Source organism: Panthera leo, chromosome B3 (assembly GCF_018350215.1).
Source record: "Panthera leo isolate Ple1 chromosome B3, P.leo_Ple1_pat1.1, whole genome shotgun sequence".
Taxonomy (NCBI): domain Eukaryota; kingdom Metazoa; phylum Chordata; class Mammalia; order Carnivora; family Felidae; genus Panthera; species Panthera leo.
In genome coordinates this window covers 27218291-27234891 of record NC_056684.1, presented here as the reverse complement: position 1 = coordinate 27234891, position 16601 = coordinate 27218291, and the positions used below count along the sequence as shown (strand labels likewise).

Genomic DNA, 16601 nt, shown 5'->3' with positions numbered 1-16601 from the left:
GATCTGTAGAGTTTATTGTGAGCTGTGTGGAGAGCTTTGGATTTTGGTGGCTGTCATCACCTTGGCCACCAGAAGTCCCTGCCCTCCTTCTGAAGTAATAGTGGTATTACTTATTTATCCCTTGTGATCTTTTGTGATGACTGTAGGGATACAATAGAATTTTATCTTGTTCTCTTTGGATTGGATTATTTTTTAAATGAAGATTATTCTCATGTTGAATTCTCTCACTGAACAGGAAAATAGTTTTCATGATATTCTCCTCCATGGGACACACCTCCATGGGGTACCCTTCATAAAACATACTTTTATAGGTCATTCCTTCATTTGACACATGGGTCACATAGGGCTATTTGACACATGGGTCAAATAAAAGTTGTTTCATCAATTAATGATGCAGATTTTTACTATTTCTTTAAATTTAGAGACACAACAAGATGAATTTTATTGTGTAAATTAACCTCCACATAGTTTTTATCATTTGCTCTTTTGTTTCCTTTTGAGATTTATTGGAACACAGCTAACTCTTGTGAGGCTTTAAAAAAATGAACAAGTTGGTAAATTAAAATTTTTTTAACGTTTATTTATTTTTGAGACAGAGAGAGACAGAGCATAACGGGGGAGGGTCAGAAAGAGGGAGACACAGAATCTGAAACAGGCTCCAGGCTCTGAGCTGTCAGCACAGAGCCCGACGCGGGACTCGAACTCATGGACCGCAAGATCATGACCTGAGCCGAAGTCGTCCGCTTAGCCAACTGAGCCACCCAGGCGCCCCAACAAGTTGGTAAATTAAATTAAAGAGAAAAATATCCAGAAAATAAACTATTTAGAAACTAGTATTCTAAAAGCAACATTTGAAAATGTCTTGGCTTTGTTCAGTATGACTCAGAAAGATCACAAACATTGATTAACATTAAATTAAGATAAAGTTCTTTGGCCACTAGATTTTATGAAGTGTTCATTCTAGATCTTTTTTGAGGGATATACTGGTGGACACTTATATTTTCTCAAATGTCAAAACCCATCTAACATAATATATTTTTTTAGGTTCATCTCTATATTAATTGTGCTGCTATAAACTCACTGAACCAGAAGTCAAATCATTTCTTTCCTTGTGAGAATTAAAAATCATGAACATCAGATCAATATTTTCTGAATATAAATTACAAGTTAGTCTCATCCATACATTAAGTTTGTTAAGAAAGAAAGGGTTATTTTCATGTAACTGTTTCCTAGTTAGAGCAGAAGCGGTTCTCAGACTTCCCTGAACAGATAGGCCTGTTTTGTGTCTGAAGGAATACTCAAACCCACCCACCCCTCATTCTCCTGCCCTTATTCAAACATAAGGAACCCCTTTTGTTGGTTTGCACTGAGACATAAAATCTTCAGCCTTAGAGTTAAACCAGTTGTGTAGATTAGCATATTCTTGAACTTTCTAAGCAGTGATCCTGAGTATCTCTACTATAAGGGGGAAGGAGTTGGGCAGGCTTAGAGCACTGGAGAGCTATTTGAGACTTTTGAAGGTAAAAGAGTTCCAAAAAGGCCAAGAGAGCCATAATAGCCCAAGATACCCAGCCAGAGGATGCCATGAGAGGTAATGCAAAGAATGTTCTACTAAGTATTTATTGATTTTGTTTTCCATTTTTATGGAAACAATTACCCTGTTTTGATTTGGAGTAATCCCCCTTTCCTCACTAATGCACTTTCCAGGAGGGTATGTCCCAGAATGGGGGGAGGGACCCAAGGCAATTAAGGCACAATTGAAGGATGGCACATAACTCAAAGGAAAGATGGCACAGTTTTTGACCAGCACCAAAAACTGTTGAGTTGTTGGAGACGTAAAGTTTCTTCCACTAGACAAGGGTAATATAGAAAGCCTGAAGATGTTGTATGACATTACTAAGAAGCCTGAATCTGGGCTCTAAACCTAGAGGAACCAGAGTCCAGGAAAGGATCTTGATATCCTTGTTATCTCTATCCCTGTTATTGTGGCTGCATAACAAGTTACACCAAAATGTAGTGGCTTCAAGCAGCAGCAATAATTATTTTGCTCTTTAATTGTACTATCTTTGCAGGACTTGAAAGAACCAGTTTGTTTCTGTTACACTCAGAATCATGAAGGGCTACTCAAAGGGTGGAGACTAGAATCATGTGTGGCTTGCTTACTTACTTGTCTTATGGCTGGGCTGTGGAGATTCAAAGACTTAGAGGTTGAATTGACTGAAGCATCCTAGGCATCAGTCTGTAACTCTATGTCACAGGCTCTCCCAAATTCAGAGGAAGGAACCTCCAAATAGGAGAGTAGCCATGTCACATGGTAAGAAGAGCATGAGGGCTAGAACATATTGGTGCATCCTAATTTGGAAAATACAAGGTGCCAGGTCATTTTATCTACCCCCAGACTTGTAGCTCACATCATCTCATAACTCGCCTTCTGCTTAACCATTCTGTATTGGACTTTATGTCACTTGTAACTATAAGAGTCCTTAGTTATACAGAGACCCAAAGAAATGTCACCATTTTATGATCTTTTTCAAGAACTCATACTGATGTAGTTGTCTTAATCAGGTGAGTGATTTGATTAAAATTAGTCCTTATTTTCTGTGTTCCATTATATCTAGAAGGCCCAAGTTTTTATTGAAGATGGTTTTCAAGATCCAGGCATTTCTTCATTTGAACTTCCTAGATTTTGTGACAATGTGTTGTCCACTTTGGCTTATTGCATGGGTCACACTCTGGAACTCATGGCCAAGTCATATAGGAGATGGTATTTGTCACAATGTACTGTGAAATACTTTGTCTCTCCTGTGGCTGTACTCCTTGTCAGCAGCCACTGGTTGCTATGGAAGACAGGTAGAGAAGCTGTTTCAGCAAAATTCTGCCATCACCAGGAAATGTTTTTTGTCTTCATATCAATCAATTCTCCAACTCCCTGACACCAGCTGTGTATCCTATAATTCAATTCAATTCATTTCTAACTATCTAGAGTTAGCACATACTTGCAGGTTTAAGGGCTCAATCCACAAGGCTGCCCCACTTCAGATGCCAGTTGCAAGTATCAGGTCCCCAGGCTACCCACACTTCTACAAAGTTGGAAGTTTCCATAACCCCCCTTTTCAGGTTTAATAATTTGCTACAAAAGCTCACAGAACTCAAGAAAGCACTTTAATTATATTGCCAGTTTATTTTAAAGGGTACAAATGAATAGCCAGATGAAGAGGTACATAGGGAAAATTCTTGAAGAGTCCCCAGTACATGTGCTTCTCTTCCTGTGGAGTTGGGTATGTCATCCTCCTAGTATGTAGATGTGTTTACCAACCCAGTAATTCCCAGAACCCTGTTGTTTAGGGGGTTTTATAGGAGTTTTATTATGTGGACATGATTGTGGCCATTGGTGATTGACTCAGTATCCAGCCCCTCTCCTCTCCCTGAAGGCTGGAGAGTGGGGCTGAAATTTCTAAGTTTCTAATCAAGGCTTAGTCTTTCTGGTGACTGGTTCCCATCCTGAAACTATCCAGATGCCTACCATAAGATGCCTCATTAGAAACAAGACACTCTTATCACCTTTATCCGTCATGGAATTCCAAGATATTTAGGAGCTGTATGACAGGAACTGGGGACAGACACCTAATATCTTTCTAACTGTTCACCACTAGGAAAAAGGGCATGGAATGTGCCTGCTGTGTGTGATGGTACATCAACTAGGTGTTCACAGAGGACAATGCAGCTTTGTATAGAGACCATCCACCAAAGCAGGGATGAAATGTGTGCTGAGAAAGCCATTCACTATCAGTTTTTCTTTATATGCTAACATTTTATTCTCTAAAATATAAAATTGAAAGATAATATGGAGTTGTCTAATGGGAAATTTCCCTATGTCTTTGCATTGATCAAATTTCCTACAACTGGAAAGAAATTCAGTGAGACCATTTGTAGCCTAAGTGATCGTATTTATTTATTTATAATTTTTAAATATGAAATTTATTGTCAAATTGTTTTCCATACAACACCCAGTGCTCATACCAAAAGGTGCCCTCCTCTATACACATCACCCACCTTCCCCTCCCTCCCCCCCATCAACTCTCAGTTTGTTCTCAGTTTTTAAGAGTCTTTTATGCTTTGGCTCTCTCCCTCTCTAACCTCTTTTTTTTTTCTTCCCCTCCCCCATGGATCTGTTAAGTTTCTCAGGATCCACATAAGAGTGAAAACATATGGTATCTGTCTTTCTCTGTATGACTTATTTCACTTAGCATAACACTCTCCAGTTCCATCCACGTTGCTACAAAAGGCCATATTTCATTCTTTCTCATTGCTAAGTGATTGTTTTTATGCAAATTGTTTTCAATGTATTATTGACTGAATGGCAGAGAATTCTTAATTCCAACCATTATGGAATTCAGAAATAATGAGCAAATTAAGATAACTTAAAATGACTAAAAAAGGCATAAGAGACTTAATAGACTTAAAAGGATGAAGAAGTAAATGCCTTTGTAGAGTAGAAAATGGTGAGGTGGAGGTCAGATTAGTCCCAAGACAGCTTTAGTCATATTCTACAGTCTCCACAAACAAAAAGCACATCTGGTAACTTCCTGGAAACAACAATGGAATGCAGTTCAGTGCTTATGGATGGCAGAAATGCTGTCTATTCCTCATGTATCCTTTCATGGCAGACAGCATGTTTATTGGCTTTTAAAAAATATATATTCAAGTTAGTTAACATACAGTGTAGTCTTGGCTTACATATGACACCCAGTGCTCATCCCAAAAAGTGCCCTCCTTAATGCCCATTACCCATATAACCCATCCCCTCAAGCAACCCTCAGTTTATTCTCTGTATTTAAGAATCTCTTATGGTTTGCCTCCCTCTCTGTTTTTATCTTATTTTTCCTTTCCTTCCCCTATGTTTATCTGTTGAGTTTCTCAAATTCCACATATGAGTGAAATTATATGATATCTATCTTTCTCTGACTGATTTATTTAGCTTAGCATAATACCATGTAGTTCCATCAATGTTTCAAATGGCAAGATTTCATTCTTCTAAATTCCTAGGTAGTATTCCATTATATATATATATACACATACATATCACATCTTCTTTATCCATTCATCAGTTGATGGACATTTGGATTCTTTCCATAATTTGGCTATTGTTAAATTTTTGAAGAAAAGGGAGCTTGGTCTAAACTTTCCCCCTTGGAATATGCTATTTTGAAAAGTAATGAAATGAAAACTTTTTAAAAAATATTTATTTATTTTGGAAGGAGAGAGAGAGAGAGAGAGACAAGCATGAGAAGGGGAGGGGCAGAGAGAGGGAGATATGGAATCTGAAGCAGGCTCCAGGCCCCCAGCTGTCAGCACAGAGCCTGATGAGGGGCTTGAACTCACGAACCGCGAGTTCATGACCTGAGCCGAAGTTGGACGCTCAACCGACGGAGCCACCGAGGTGCCCCTGAAATTAAAACTTTTAATTATGAATTTAGATATTTACATTAACAAAGATTCATATTCTTTACTTATAAAATGATACATTTATGAACAACTAAATTTAATGAATTTTAATTATATATTTATATTTAACGAATGTTTAATGAATATTCATTGTGTAAATAACATTTATGTTCATCTGTTCTGTCGACACATATTTGTCACTATCAAGAAGTAAGCTCAAGTGGTGCATAGGTAAACCAGACAGATAATGGTCCTGCTGAGCTTGGAGTCTGGCCAGGTGAAGAGCAATACACACAAGTAAGCATATACTACATGAATTATCCACAGTGTGAACAAATGCTACTATGCTAAAAATATTAATTTTCTGAGATAGGAAATAGTCCCAAGGAGGCAAATTGTGTATAGTCTCTCAGGAAACAAAGCAACTACTATCACTCTGGTGCAGGAGGCTTTGGGGGAGTCCTGAAAGAGGCTGCATACCTCACCTCATAAACTCAATGGAGAGAGACTGGGTTTATTTCAGGTGTGATGGGAACACACAGAAGGGCTTTAAGCAGGAAAACAATGTGATGTTATTTTTATTTTGAAAAGACCACTTTCACTGCAGTGTAGTGAGCAGATTGGAGGAGTCAAGAGTAGCAGCAGAGAGACCAGTTAGAGGCTGAGGTCTGAGGCGAGGGATTCACCTTGGGAAGAGAAGGTGAGGAAAACAAGCTACAGTTTGGAGATGGAATCAGCAGGGCTTAATGATGGAGAGAAGGCATGTAACTTGGGCAGCGTGAGGGGTAGGGGGAGGAGTTGCAATAACCTGGGGAGCAGACATTTGACGTTAGCCCTGGATGATATTGGAGAAGGAGAAGAAAGAATGCAGGATGCACTCTTAGTCAGGATTCTTGGTTGTGGGTAACAGAAGCCTGTATCAAATTAGCCTGGGCAAGAAGGAGAATGGAACAGCAATCTACCAACTCTGGATGGGCAGTGTCTTGAGCTTCAGAGACAATAGGAGCCAGGCCTTGCTCTCCCCATCTTTCACCACTGCCTCATTCAGTGTGGGGCTCTTAGGGAATGGCCACCCACAGCTGCAGAGATGAACTGAAATAGGCTCCCTCTAGCATCCTTTTAAAAATTCCCAGGGAAGGGCTCTAAATGGTCTAAATTAGGTTAGGTGCCACTCTTGGACCGGGGCTTTGACACTTAGTCCCAGCTGTTTTAGTGTGTATCCAGGCCTCTTGTCGAGGCCAGTCACCAGGTGATACATTCACCATGGGGGAACAGGTATGCCTCCCAGAAAAGGGGGGTGGATGCTGTTTGGAGAGTCAAAACAATAGGCATCCACCATGTGTGTGTGGTGGGTGAGGAGGACACTGGAGAAGTCCCTGTCTGCCTCTCAGCATCAGACTCCCCAGGCACTGACACTGCTGATGCTTTTACTGTCAACATTCCCTCAAAGAATCTTACAGAAACACAGCTCTCAATTGGTGTTTCCTGACCTTACCAAAAGGGCAAACCCTTCACTTTGAGCCAGCCCACTTCCCTGAGCACTCTACCATAAACAAGCTTTCTTTTCCCATGGAGACACAATGCTACCCTTTGATATAATAAGTTCCAATCTTTATTTGGATCCATTGCCAGTTTGGTGATCTGACAGACAGTCCTAGAGCCATATATATATATGTATATATATATATGTATATATATATATATACATATATATATACATATATATACACACTTTTAAATCATTATAAAGCTGCCCATATAGTATGATATTTAAAATAGTATAGTATAATGATTTAAAAGTGCAAAAAATAATTTAACAATATTGTAAGACAACTTACTACTTTGAAAATAATTGTTCATTCTGAATCATTTACTTTTCAAAGTAACTTCTGTTATTTATATTAAAATTGAGATTCTGACTAAAAATGACGTTATACTAATAGAACATCCTTACTTTTAGAAATTTGATTTATTTCTGTTTATTCACCTCTCGCTTTAATAAGATATTCTATCTTGCTTTAATAAGGTTTTGCTCTTTCTTCATATGTAGATTTTGGACCTTTTCGACTTTTTCCTAGATGTTTTATTCTTTTGTTTAGCTGTTGTAAATTCAGTTGTTTTAATTTATGTCTTTCTTTACTCTTGATTCACAGCCTTGGAAAAACTGATTGATGGCTTTTTGTTTATCTTGAATTCGGCTGATATTTTTGATTCTCTCATGTTATTTATTTATTTATATAAAATATGGAACACTTCACAAATCTGCATGTCATCATTGCACAGTTGCCATGCTAATCTTCTCTGTAGCATTACAATTTTAGTATATGTACTGCTGAAGCAAGTATGATTCTCTCACGTTTTTTAAAAATTAAGTTTTCTTGTATTTTCTTAGGAACATAATTATATCACCTGTAAATAGAATTTTCCTTTCTTGCTCAGAATTTATACCTTTTTTAAAAGAACATTCTGTTAATATTTTATGTATCAGAATCTCCAAAACAGTGTGCCAAATAGTAGTTACTGCAAATATTCTTATTTTCCTGCTTTTAATGGTAATTGTGCATGTTGCTGTTAAATATACTGCTGGTTTTTGCTAGTTTGTAAGTAGTTTTTAGTTATATTGTACTTTTTTGTCAATTATCACTGCATTTCATTATACACTTTTTGTGCATCTGTTGATATAATTATATGATTTTTCCCCCCATTAATTCATTATGTAATGAATTGTATTTCAGATTTTCTAATATCAGGTAATTCTTATATTTCTGGAATAAGTCTTATTTGGTATATTCCCTTTCCTTTTGAATGATTTTTATCAGAATTTTTATATCTATGTTCATAAGTAAATATGGTCACAACTTTTCTTTTTTTACCACATTAGGTTTTTACAGTTATTCTAGTTTCATCAAATGAAGCAAGGAGCTTTTTACAAATGGAATGGTAAATCCATTTGGATCTGATGTCTTACATTTTGCTAGGAAATAACTTTAAATTCTTTACTGTCTTTAAATTTATGGTCATATATTCCTTATCTGTGGAAATACACACCCCATATAATTTTAAAATAGTCTGATATTATACCTATATATGTATATGTATGTATGTATATATGTATGTATGTATATGTATTCTTTCTTTAATGAAACTTCTTAGAAGTTTGTATTTTTTTTTTTAAGTTTATTTTGAGAGAGAGAGAGTGAATGAACACGAGTGGAATAGGGGCAGAGAGAGATGGAGAGAGAATTCCAAGCAGGCTCTGTGCTGTCAGTGCAGAGCCTGACAGGGGGCTCAAACCCATGAACCATGAGATAATGACCTGACCTGATCAAACCCATGAACCTGAGATCATGACCTGAGTCTTACCAAGAGTAGGACACTTAACTGAGCCGCCCAGGCATCCCAGAAGTTTATATTTGTATTTGAGGTTTCAGAAAATAGATTTTCGCCTTTTACTCTTTACATAATTTGTTTTTGTACTACATTATTTTCATTTTTTTATCTTAATCGACCCCTCTTTTGTAAACAATATTTATTGTGCTCTTTTATTATCTTATAGTGTTAAATATTTTATTTTCAGCCCTTTAAAGGTAAAAAGTAATAAAAATATTTTTATATTTCACCTTTTGTACCTTTTCAGTGTACCATGAAGTGTATTAAATGTTTTTCATTTTATCACTTTCTATACTATTTACCATTCATTTTTATTTTTTTTAATTTAGGGGTTATTTAGAATATTTCTTAATTTTATGTAAGTTATTTTAATCAATTTTATTGCTGTTTCCTTTTTTTATATTGCATAGGTAATACATTCAAATGGTTAAATAAATTAGAAAAAGTAGTACATTGAGAAGTCTTGTTCTTAGCCTATCACCATTTATTTCACTTTCTCTCCACCTCCTCATGTCTACTTTTATTACTTTCTTGTCCTTTTTCCAGTCTACTTTTCTGCAGACAGAGGAAACTCTTAAATGTATATCCTTATTTCACCCCACTTTCTTATATGTAAGTTAGCACATTATATGTGCTGCTCTGCATCTTGCTTTTTTCCTCCATACTATATATCCTAAGACCTCTCCCTAGAGAATTTCCTCATCTTTTTTGTATGTTCATTTTTAAGACCTATATGTTAATGCATTGTCTGGATAGAATATAGTTTATTTAAATAATTTTTATTGATGGGTGCTTAAGTCATTTCCAAACTTGTGCTCTTTAGAAGGTAAAAAGGAGAAAGCATTGTAATGAGTAACTCTGTACATATATCAATTCCTAGATGTGGAATTTCAGGATTAAAGGGTAATACATTTATAATTTAATAAATATTGTTAAATTGTTCCGCATAACAGTTTATAGTTGCTTTCTAACTAGCAATTTATGAGAATGCTTTTCTATTAAAATTAGTGAAGTAGAATACCTTTTTACAAGTTAAGGTACAGCTTTATTTCTTTTGAACTCTTCATATTTTTCTACATTTTATGTGGCAGTATTAGACTTCTTAAATTGAGTTTGTTCATTCATTCATTCATTCATTCATTCATTCATGAGTTTTAAAGGCTCTTTATAAATTACGAAGATGAATCTTTTGTGATTTGAGTTAAAAATACTTTTCCTAGTTTTCTTTTGCCTTTTGCCTGCCATCACCACCTCCTCTTTTTAAATTTGTCATGCAAAGTCATTTATGTTTCTTTATTCTGTTAAATTCATCAGTCTTTTTGTGTTTTATTATATATATATATAATTTATATATTTATATATATATTTATATTTATATATTTATATTTATATATATTTATATATATATTTATATTTATATATATATATTTTTTTTTGAGAGAGAGAGAGAACATGAGCAAAGTTGGGGGAGGAATAGAGGGAGAGAGAATCTTAACCAGGTTCCATGCTCAGCATTGATGTGATGCTGAGGGCTGATGTGGGGCTTGATCCCACAACCCTGGGATCATGACCTGAGCCAAAATCAAGAGTCAGACACTCAAGTGACTGAGCCACCTAGGCACCTCTTTTGTTTTAAGTCATAATTTAAAAGGTCTGTCTACTCTAATGTTATAAAGCAATTTTCCCTTAGTTTCCTTCAAGACGTTTGTGATTGCATTTTATATATTTAAGTTATTGATCTATTTGGAATGTATTCTTGTATATGGTGTGAGAAATGGATCTAACTCATCTTTTGCAAGGTGGGTACCCAGGTCTCCCCAAATTCTTTAACAAAATGTTGATCTTCACCTCAATGATTTAATGTACCACCTTTATGATGTAAAAAACTCCTGTGGGGTTTGGGGTATATTGTGGACATCCAATTGTGTTTTATGAGTTCAGTGGGGCATTACCACAAGGTTTACTTTGTTGAGACTTTATAGAATGTTTTACTATACGGCAGGGCAAATATCCCTTTATACTTTTCCGTTTCAATGTTTTTTTCTGGCTATTCTTATTTGTCTTTTCAGATGAGTTATAGAATCACTCCTTTAGATTAATTAACAAAAAACCTTGAAGCACCTGGGTGGCTCAGTCGGTTAAGCATCTGACTCTTGATTCTGGCTCAGGTCATGATCTCTTGGTTGTGAGATCAAGCCTGGAATCAAGTTCCACACTGAACATGGAGCCTACTTAAGATTCTCCCTCCCTCTTCCTCTACCTCTTCCCTACTTGCACTCGCAGGCACTTTTCTCTCTCAGTAAACAAATAAACAAACAAATAAATAAATGAATAAATAAATAATAAATAAATATAAGTAAAATAGAAACAATTATTAATTTGATTAGGATTATAATAATGCTTGAATTAACTTTCAGATAATTGACATCTTTTTAATATCAATTTTTTCTTTTAAACATTTTGTTGTTCAATTATAATTTATATTTAAAATTTTTCCACATCTGATTTACACAGTCATGATGTTTATTCCATAGTATATTTGCTCATCTAATATCAATTGTAAGTGGAATTGTATTTTCCATTTTATCTTCTGATTGCAGTTTTCATATTTTACAGCTATTGATTTTTGATTAATATTGTATGCTAATATTTTATTAAATTATAAAATATTAGGAGCACATATCACCATTAAATGACAGTTTCACCTATTATTTCCAGTTTTTATATTTTGCTTTTTTTCTGCCCTCTAATTGCATTGGTTTATAGCTCAAGTACAAGGTTAAAATAGCAATGATGTTAGTGGATATCTTTATCATTTGGTCATAGTATATTTTTTAATGTGACCTGGATTCAGTCTGCTAATATTTTATGTGGGAATTTTATATGGACATTAATAACTGAGTTAACATGTAGTCTTTTTAAAAAATTTGTTTGTTTGTTTGTTTAAGTATGCTACCCAATGTGGGTCTTGAACTCACAACCCTAAGATCAAGAGTCAGAAGCTTTCCCAACTAAGCCAGCCGGGTACCCCAACATGTAGTGTTTATTGTATACTCTGTCAGATTTTGGAGTCAATCTTGTATTTCATAATATTGAGAGTTTTCTTTCTTTAGTTATTCTCTGGGACAATTTAAATTGCATTGGGCTTATCTGTTTTTCAAAGATTTGGTACAATTTTCCCTATGAAATTATTTGGACCTGAGACTTCTATTTTGGGGGAGAAGGTATCTGTTTTACAGTTTATTTTCTCATAGCTTCTTTGGAAATTAGTCTCTTAGATTTTCAATCTCTTCCTTAGTCAGTTCTGTTAAATTATATTTCCATCCATGTTTTCAAATGTACATAGTTGTGCAAATTAGTTTCATATGATTAAAAAAAGTTCTGATTCTCTACTATCCAACTCAGAGATAGCCTTTTGGGTCATCTGACAAGTATGTAAGCATAGCCACCCCAAAATTGTGTATATTTCCTTCAAATCCACATGCCCTATATTGAATGTTGTGCTGCCTTCTTAAAATGAAGGGAAGTAAAGTATAGTCACTGGTACTGTTCATGCTGACTGTCCCACCCAAAAGCTTTATTTCCTGCACATGTATAAGATTTATTGACGAATATCTATTTGTTATGCTTATGTCTTTTGTTTTTTGTTTTTGAGAGAGAGAGAGAGAGAGAGAGAGAGAGAGAGAGAGAAAGCAGGGGAGGGACAGAGAGAGTGGAGACACAGAATCTGAAGGAGGCTCCAGGATCTGAGCCCAGCTTGTCAGCACAGAGCTGGTTCAGATACTCATACTGCTTTTGGGAACTATCTATCTTCTACACAAGTCAACATGGAAAGCTGAGTGGGGATGTGATAAGCAAGTGTTTTTAGTGCCTATTATCTATAGATCAGGGATGCTAATGGAAGATGCTACCATTGAAGTTGGCTCCCTGCTTTCAATAGGGATGATGCTGAGGATATAGGTACAGGTACAAAGGCAAAGTTGGCCATATCTGTAGTTCACATATTCCATCTGCCCCTGGACACTCCATGTTGCTGCTGCTGTTAATGCTGTGACCAGCCCCTTGAACAGGTCTTCTTTGGCCTAGGCCATGTACTCTGTTTTAGCTGCAAGGGAGTTTGGGAAGTGAGCATCTGGTACTCCAAATTCTAGGTGAGAAGCAGTAACCAGGTACTCAGATATGTGCTCTAATTCCTTGCATTCCAAAAAATATCTTTCATTTGTCCTGATATATATATTTATTTACCTAATAAATTTATCTAATGACCCCTTTGTTCCATATCTGTCTTACTCTTCCTTCACTTTAAGTCAGTGGGAGTTGCCTGTTTACATGCCACCTTGATTGTTCTCCCTAGATTGCTGCCTCCCCAGATGTAAGCTGCTCTTTCTCTTGGGCATTGCCGAGCTCTGTGTTTCATTAGTAATCCTGTCAGTAGGACAGATTTGTCTTCAGAATAACACTCAGAAAGGGGACCAGTAGTCCTCTAATTTCTCTATCTTAGAGGATCTTCTAGCACCCTCAATGGGTGGCAGAACCCCAGCAATTGGGGTTCTTTGCTATTACCCAATGCTACAGAGAACCCTAAAGCATGTCTCCTTCCTAAAGTATGCAACCTCAGAGAGAACTTTCCAAGAACTCCCAACTTCTGCTTATGATGAGTTTATTCTAAGCAACCATCTTTCCAGACATGGAATAGCAGTTTGTTCCAGATAAATCATCGCCTTATTTTCTACTATCTTGGTGGATATTTTTGATAACATGGGGTTTGTGATGTTACATTCAGCTTCAAAGCACTGTGATTTTTCCAACCTGTGATTATTTGGGGCATACAAGTCTCCAGTTATACTTGGCAGTACTTCTAGAACTTACTAGGAATAGCTGAATGTTTTATGCAGAAATTTCCTTTCTCTATAAATTCCTCCCTCTGGCTCTGAGATGGTCTGTGAAGCTTGAAGTAAAAAAGTGAGAAATGCATAGGGTGTGAAGTCCCTGCCCCTAAGAGAGCCTGCTTTTGGAGATGCCAGGCCAAAATGGCTGTGTGAAGGTACCTCAGGACCAGTGAAGAGAACCCATTGGGTACGTTGGTATGGAAGTCCCCAACAGAGACAGCTAGCTGAGGGTGTGGCCCTTCACAGGAGGATGGACTTCAGTGCTTGGCCTGTGGAGAAAGGTCATGAAGGGAGTAGGAGTGGACATAGAGTGAGATAGGGGATGGGTGCAGAAGTGACCCTGATGTTAGTCCAGGTTTGGAATTTATCATTGGCTATAACCTCACTTTATCTACATGCAGCTTAAGTTTCTACCCATTGCTTGCACAGAGCAGTATGAAAGTCATAAGAAAAAAGAAATCAAGTTCAAGTCACAAGTCCAGCAAAGTCTATTTTATAGTTAAACGATTGGCAATAAATCCTTAGTGCCCTGTGCACTAAGATAAGATCATCTTATCTAGCAACCAACCACACTTTCAAGTGTTTTTGTTTCTCTATATAAAAAAGATTGGGGGCACCTGGGTGGCTTAGTTGGTTAAGCTTCCGACTTTGGCTCAGGTCATGATCTCATGGCTTGTGGGTTCAAGCCCCGCGTCTGGCTGTGTGCTGACAGCTCAGAGTCTGGAGCCTGCTTCTGATTCTGTGTCCCCTTCTCCCTCTTCTCCTTCCACACTCATGCTCTGTCTCTCAAAAATAAAAAAAAGAAAAAAAAGATTGTGAAAAGTCTATCAGTATGTAAAAGGCAAAAAAGTGAATGCATGGACAACAAATTTCAGAAATCTGAATTTACATTTTTAAAAAGATTATTTACTTTTCTCTTGATTAAAACAAAATGATTATGCATATTTTAAGTATCTCTATATTTATCTCTTCCACAGTTTTTAAGTATTTTGTGAGTTTTCTACAAAATTTAAAATAAACTATTCTCCCTTTTCAGAATTTAAATGGTTTTGTTTCTACCTTCCAATCAGCTGTGTATTATGAACAAATTTACAGCATCTTAATGGTTTCTTTTGTGTTTTTCTCAATTTATTTTTTTTCTTAAATCATAATGAATAAACTAAGTATTAAGTAGTACAACTACTACCCAGGTCGGATTTGACTGGTGTACTCATCACAGTCCCCAGCTCTGTCAGCATTCTTTGGAAGGTGGTATCCTCCTGAATTTCCATTTTTCTCTAGTAAACTCACATTTGCCTGAGTATTAGGATCTTCCTTCCAAAATGTAGCTCAATAACAACTTTTGAGAATTAATTACAAGATCTCTTGTGATTTAACTTTCTTTTTTTAAAATTTAAATCATACTTTGATTTTCTAGTTCTTGGCTGGTCAGCTCCTTCAGCATTGTACTATTTCTTCATTGCTGGCTACTTTAAATTTCTAGGTTTGTGTAATTGTCAGATGTGCTGGGCTTATTGTCTTATTATATTTTTCCATGTCCAAAGAGATGGAGCTGAGTCTAATATACTGATAAACATTTGTGAGAGGCCTCTTACTATGCTGTGCTGGTTGGGTTCTGTATGATTGTCCAACCACATGCAGTAGGCCTCTCTCCTGAAGGACATGGAAATCTTGTCAGGGAAGCTCATGCACACAGGGCTTCCTACTGAGAATCATACTGAATTCTTCTCTAAGATGTTAACAGAAGGGTCACAAAGTGAGTGTGTTGAAATGAGTTTTGGACTCATGTGGGTAAACAAAGCAAATTCTTACTGCAAAATGTCTCAGCTCTTAATATGCTAATATGTCTTGTGAGTCTTTAAGGGGACACTAAACTATGCAGAATGTCCCAAGGTGTTAGGCCACTTATATTTCAGGATACATCTTGACAGAGTTGTCTTCCACCAGCTTGGAAACTGTCCAAGCCAACCCCACTTGCAAGGTGACATCATTTAACTGGTAAGGGGGGATTTGGGCCTGAGTTCCTTTCCTGGGAATGTGATGTTGGGCCTGAGTCTGAGAGCCACAGAAGAGGCATGAATGCAGGAGCTTGTCATGCATGTATTCTCATGTGCTGAGAAAGGAAGAATGAAATGTGCAGAGAGAGGCTGAGAGGAGAGGCAGAGGCAGCACCCAATGGTATTCAGGCCCATGTTTCAGTCTGCACTGAGTGTCAGATGCATCCTGACCTATGGGATGCCCTACTACCCTCTTAACTACCCCACTTCATGCTTAGACTGAGGCACAGTCTAATTATCTGAAGCACAGTCTAATAGCTGAGAGCCTTGTACCTGGGCTTGAACTCTTATCCTACTATTTAATACTCTGTGTGAATGATGAGGTTCCTTGACTTATCTGTGCTATAGTTCCTCATTTGAAAAATGAGACTATGATCTACTCCTGTCTTAGCATGCTATTGCAAGCATGGAATATAATCACTCTTTAGTTTAGGTAAGAGCACTCAGAAAACTACCTGGTCCCATGACATACCTTATGAAACCAGAATGCTTTTTTGGGGAGACACTTTCTACTTTCTTCCAGAGAACTGTGACTCAACAGTTGAGAAGCAGTATAAAGGGCAGGTAACTGCGTGACATCTATGGTGGACATTGGCACAAATTCTTACAGGCCTATATAAAAAAAAATATTCTCCAGATGATGACTTTTGCAGATTATGTGTCCATTCTCTGTCCCAACTGGCTTCCTCTACAATAATCTTAGCTCTCCTACCTAGTTGTTGTCTAGGATTCAGAGGCAGAAAATAATTTTATTTCCTTAGATATATTAGAATTTATTTATTTTATTTTTTATGAATATAATTTATTGTCAAAAGGCTTA

The 16601-nt window shown here is 36.7% G+C and overlaps 1 protein-coding gene and 1 non-coding gene across 2 annotated transcripts in view; one reads left to right on the top strand and one right to left on the bottom strand.

Annotated features, from left to right (window-relative positions):
• Nucleotides 1-16601, top strand: part of OCA2 (OCA2 melanosomal transmembrane protein) — a 473528-nt gene that overhangs the window by 325705 nt on the left and 131222 nt on the right. The window lies entirely within an intron of this gene.
• Nucleotides 7684-7790, bottom strand: LOC122223291. The gene has a single exon (XR_006204176.1). It is a non-coding gene; the product is annotated as a U6 spliceosomal RNA (small nuclear RNA).